Source organism: Sciurus carolinensis, chromosome 8 (assembly GCF_902686445.1).
Source record: "Sciurus carolinensis chromosome 8, mSciCar1.2, whole genome shotgun sequence".
NCBI classification, from domain to species: Eukaryota; Metazoa; Chordata; class Mammalia; order Rodentia; family Sciuridae; genus Sciurus; species Sciurus carolinensis.
The window spans coordinates 28,903,960-28,910,222 of record NC_062220.1 but is presented as its reverse complement, the minus strand read 5'-3'; positions in this window follow the sequence as shown (position 1 = coordinate 28,910,222).

The following is a 6,263-nucleotide window of genomic DNA, read 5'->3' as shown; positions in this document are numbered from 1 at the left end:
AGATGATACAGTTCATTTTCAGTTACCAGAGATGCATCCACTAAATCTGAAAAGAATAGACCCCCATCTACAAACTACCTTTTGAAACTAAAAAGTGATAATATCAACAGAAAGCATTTGCTGGACATCGGGTGTGTGCAAGGAACAATTCTGAAATGCTTTACCTAAATTGAATCATTTATTCCTCATGAGAACTCAATGTGCCAAAAATGACCTCCACTCTCCAGATGAAGAAGCTAAAACTGTGAAATGTTAGAAAAAGTTCTTCTTGGTCACAAAGCTAGTAAGTGGTGCAAGAACATTTTATTTCTTTCACAGGTTTGTGATTTTGATGTCTGTGTTCTTTCTTCTTCAGTGTTTCTTCTCATCTTCATCTTGTTGGGAGACAAAATTGAAAACTATGTTACTGGCACAGGCAGAAACAAGAATATCATTTTTGAATGAAGACAATAAAATCTAGAAAATAGATTAGTGATTTATTCTCTTCACCAAGTTTCTAGAGTCCAAGAAAGTTGACCTTGAGAGTTTAACTTCTTTTATTTTCTCAGTAACAGCACATATAATTATATTTATAAAGCACTTTGTATTAACATATTTTTACATTTAAATATAAAGCATATTTTCCAGATAATCAAAAGTCTCTGTTAAGTGACAGTTCTGCATACTTTCCATTTTAAACCATGCTGTCCCTGAGGTTTCTGTGTGATCTTGAATTTCCTTCTGAGTCATTCAAAGAAAGTATAAATTAGGTTTAGAACAGGATTATTATTAGGTACATTATACTATGTTCATATTTCTCGAATGTGTGTAGCTTGACGTTTTCTTTTGGTAATCAAAATATCTCTTTACTCAATTATGCAAAATAACACAAACTCCCTTATCATCCTTTACTCAGCAGGAAGAAGGCTCGTTGTGTTCCTCACTTCAAAAGGAAGTAGAAGTGAAAAATAAATAATAAAGGAGAAAAACATAAAGTTAACAAGAATAGAAGAGTTTATAAAGAAAGAAAATATATTGTATGAAAGACAAGTACTATTTGAAATTTATTTTTATATTTTATTTTATTTTATTTTATTTTTATTTTGGTTCCAGGTATTGATCCCAGGGGCACTTAACCACTGAGCCATATACCCAGCCCATTTTATTTTATTTTATTTATTGAGACAGGGTCTTGCTAAATTGCTTAGGGCCTGGCTAAATTGCTGGGGTTGGCTTTCAACCTTCAATCCTCCTGCCTTAGCCCCCCAGGCCTCTGGGATTATGTGTGTGTGCCACCATGCCCAGCATGAAATACATTTTTAAGACTTGAGATGATTTTAAAGCAGGATGGACACATCCTTGGTCAGAGGAAGATTTGCTCACATAGAACATTTTGGCCTGATACTTATACTCTTAAAGGTATTTATTCTAGGAAGTCTCACTTCATGGCTTCTAAAAGCCATGCCAAAACAAAATTCATTTCTGAGAATTCATGTAAAAGAACCATAAAACCACACCAAGTCCTATGACTACCTCCTTTCTGGTATCAGATTTTACCACTTACGTGGCAAAAGGTCTTTCATTAAGACCTAGCTGGGGAAAACATAGGAAAGTTGATGAACTATGAAAAGGGAGTTTCACAGAGTAGACTGCAGCCATCAGGTCCAGAGAGCAGTTGAGGAGCATCAGATGGACAGAAGAGGAGTAGGAAGCCTAGAGGTTTTTAAGGGCAAGGCTGCAGGACAGAACAGATGACCAGAGAGTGTTGCATACTGGGAAGGGGGGTGCTGACCAGAGATGATGGTATTATGAATCAGGGTGGTTGAACTCATCACAGAGTTGCCTAGTGATTTAATCTCTGTAGACTGTTGGTGGATGGGTGTAGGCAGAGGAAACACCAAGGCTTGTCCAGCATTGGCTGTACTGGCTCAGTGGAGGAACACCAGTTTCTAAAGCACAGGTACTCAAGTTTCCTCTGGAGGAATCCTCAGTGATCTGAACTGAGAACTAAGACGACTTATCTCTCTTTTAAAGAAATTATGTAGATGTCTTTCTCAACCAACAGTGAGGTCAGAGTGCATTTCTGATTCATTCTTGCCTCTGGGTCATGGTGCAGGGGTTAGCATGTGTCAGGGTGTTAAAAAGTAGTCACTGAGTACATCCAGGAAGGTGAAAGGCAGTGAGAAAAGAATTCAGAGAATCACAAACTGCTCATACCAAGATTTTAGAAAATAAGGTGAATAGATAAAGAAAATGTGCATTTGCACACAGTGGGATGCTATTAAGACTTCAAGAAGAAGGAAATCTTATCTTTTATAAACAATATAGGGAAACTTGGTAGACATTATGATAAGTAAAATAAACCAGGATCAGAAAGGCAAATACCACTTGATCTCACTGACATGTGAAATCAAAAACACTTGAACTCACAGGAGTAGAGAGTAGAATTGTGTTTACCAAGGATTGGGTGGGTGGGAGGGAGCTGGGGAAGATGTTGGTCGCAGGATCCACATTTCCATTAGTGGGAGGAACAAACTCAGGGGAGCTGTTGTACAATATTATGAATACTGGTAACATATAACTGAAAAGTGCTAAGAAAATACATACATATATAGTAATATATATTAATTAACTTGATTTAGCCATTCCACAATGTATACATATGTCAATATCTCATGTCATATGCATTATATATATAAAATGTTTATGTCAATTAAAAAAATGGTAACAAAACCAAATCAAAAAGCTAAAAACAACACTAATGTTAAGGCATTCATAATTAATGATATGATGTGATTTTTGAGTGACTATAACTTGTTCTAGGAGATTCTTCCAGTCTGAGTGGAAACTGGGGCCCAGAAGAAATGATGAATCTGAAATGTACTCTGACCTCACCATTGGTTGAGAAATACATTTTTGTAGTTTCTGAAAAAGAGAGAGGAATAAAATCAAAGTTCTCTCATGCTGATGCATATAAAACCACATTTTCCAGGGCAGGCTTGTAAGTACATAATTAACCAGTCAGTGCTGTGGTGGTGGCAGATTAGGTTAAAATGGTAGTTGAAGCAAGAGTAAGAGAAAGATTTATTATAGCTACTTTCACACCACTGATTTTCTTGCCTTGTCCTTCCCCAAGTAACAACTGCTAAGACTAATCCATCATTCTTCTCTACCCATTTATCTAAATGTATTTTCTGAAGTTTGCCTATGGTGAGGCACATCTGCATACTTCTGCCTTTCTAATCTTATTAAATATTTCTACTAAATATTTCTCACCTCTTCGGTTTATAAACCCTTATAAAATCACCCCCTACATGTCTTGGAGGTGCGTGGGGAAGGGTAGATGGCATTCTGTAAATGACCCTAATGATGCCACTTACTAGTAAGAGCATTTGAAAAATTAACTGACATTCTATTATCCTAAATTTTCTCAGTATTACATGCCCCACATAAAACTATACATGGGAAAATACCCCAAATGAGATAATCTGTGAGAATACTAAGGCAAATCATAAAGATTTAAAGATGCTTTTTATTGTGATTTTGCTTTTTATGGTTTACCACTTAGAAAAAGCATGTCAATCCTGCCATTTTACTTTCCAAGCACTCCTGATACTGACGATAGACAGACGTGGACCCCTGACCAAGGGCTTTAAGTAGAAAGTCAGTCAGAGAAAAAAAAAAATAGAAAAACATATTAATCATCAGTTTTTATAGAACAACAGGGGATAATAAAAATGTTGTTCCCAATCAATTACTTGGAATTTGCCATCTTTGCCACTGGCAAGCATGCAAACATTTAAAAAGTATTTAATGAGAGCAAGTAATTGCACACACTCTGCACACTGCTCCATTGTTCTCTAATGTGCCCTCAATGTGCTGACACCAGCTTTCCTTCATCCGTGCCCCTCCAGGCCAGGAACCTCAGATGGCTCTATCAATAGAAAGTGCATTGTGCTTATTCTAATTCAGTAGAGATGAACAAAGACGACGATCTTGGAAGAAGTATAAAGTACCTCTCAAGTGCTAAGTGCACAGCAGTGAAGAAATAAAATGAATCCCTGACCCCAAACAAGCTTTTGATTGTTTCTTTTTATTTTTTTAATAATATCAACTATGAAACAAATGTTAAATCAGAAAACTGACAAATCTGAAATGTTTGGTGTATCTACCTAATCTCATCCTGAGTCTATCCTACCCAGAGTATCTATAGATTTAATTCTATACACTGTTAATTAATTAACTTATTATTTATTTATTTTTATTTTTTTCATGGTTCTAGGGATTGAACCCAGGGCCTTGCACATAGTAGGCAAATACTCTACCGCTTAGCCACATCTCCAGGACCTAATTCATTCATTTTTAAAAAATTAAATTTTAAAAATTACTATGTTTTTCGTTAGATAGAATGCATTGCATTTGTAATAGCATCGGCATTCATTAAGCACTTACTGTTTTCCAGATTTTATGGTAATGTTACTGGAGTCAATGCTCAACCAAAATTTGGAAGACAGAAGTTGGTGGAAAGATTCAGTTTCACTTAAATAGGGCCCTGAAGAATGTGGAAGACTTTCCACCTCAGATCTTTATTTTAAGGGGCTCATAGAGCAGAGGGCTTTTACAGGAGAAAAAGAGGATACAGTGAGACCATGGGCAGGAAATTTATGCCCTCTGAGGTTTTACTCTCTAGGTTATGGGTCTCCTTTTCTTATCCCCCAGAATATTCCCACCCACCCCATCCTCCAGGGCCAGCACCCCAGCAAGTTCTTGTCTGCATGTTAATCCAGGTGCTTTGTGTTAATTAATGACACACCAATTCTGTGCTGTTAATCACAGAATTGAAGAAAGGAGCAATGTTACAGAGACCTCTTTTTAGAACTAAGAATAAGGGGCGAAGAGATGAGCTGTTAAAAGATTAGGATGGGAGGATGAAGTAATTCTATTGAGGACACCTTCCTAAAGGAGCTGCTTTGTTATGCTAAGGGATTTACCTTAATCATCTAGTTAATAATCCCTTTACTAACCCCATCATACAGATGAGGAAACAGTCTCAGGAAGATCACTCCCAAATTTACACACATAAGCTAATAAATTTGGGATGGTGATTTAAATCAGATCTGTCTAGAGTTTGAGATTTTAAGTCTTATACTAAACTGTCCAGGTCTTGGGTCCTATGCATTCAGAGAACATGACTCTGCTTATTATTTCTAGTGGAGGAATTCAGTGGAGGGGCTGGGACACCTGGGGAGGAGGCTTAATCTCCTCTGATGTTAAAGTGCCATAAGAGATAAGAGGTAGGAAGGTGGACAGGAAAGGCCCTAGAAGTTAAAAAATAAATAAATGAGGTTTTATGCTGAAAATGATGGGGGAAACTGAAAAATTAATCTCTTTTGAAGATCACTGTGCCACACTCTTGCTGTATTAATAGGAATGAGAAACTGCAGGAGGCAAATGGAACAGAGAAGAAAGCTATAGATATAATCCCAATGCAAAATGGTGAGAGCTTAAGTCATAAATGACAGTGGGAACAGAGAAGAATGGGCTCTGATGATGATGAAGAGGTACAGAATTTCTCCAGAGTGTCTGCTCGGAGATGCTTGTTGATTCATTTTCCTGTAAGGGACTACAGGATCATTGCAAAATCAAGGAAAATGCCATGTTAGCAAAGGAGTCTATGATACATAGGTCAGGTGCTCTGTTAATGGTCACCGTGTGAAATCTAGTGGGAGCCACCACCATTGTTTTTGTTAGCTTTTCAATGCTGTGACCAAAAGTCCTGACCAGAACATAAATGAGGAAAAGTTTATTTGGGCTCACAGTTTCAAAGGTTTAGTCCATGGTGAGCCAACTCCATGGATTTAAGGTGAAGCAGAATATCATGGAGGAAGGGCATGCTGGATGAAGCAGCTCAGGACATGGCAACTGAGAAGCAGAGAAACCTCCACTTACAAAATATAAACCACAAAGGCATGCCCTCAATGACCCACCCAGATAATCCATATCAGGGATGAATATACTGATTATTTTAAAATTTTCATAACCCAATCATGTCACCTCTAAATTTTCTGCATTGTCTTACACATGAGCTTTTGGGGTATATCTCATATCTAAACCACGACAGCCATTTACACAATGAGGAACTGTAGGATTCTTCCCAGAGGTCCACTTGGCTAAGTGGGTACAGGAGCTGCCTGGGTTACTGTGTCCTATGGGTCTTGAGAAGAGCGATATAAGGGGAGTGTTTAGAGAGGACTAAGATGTAAATTCTTACATTCAGGAATAAG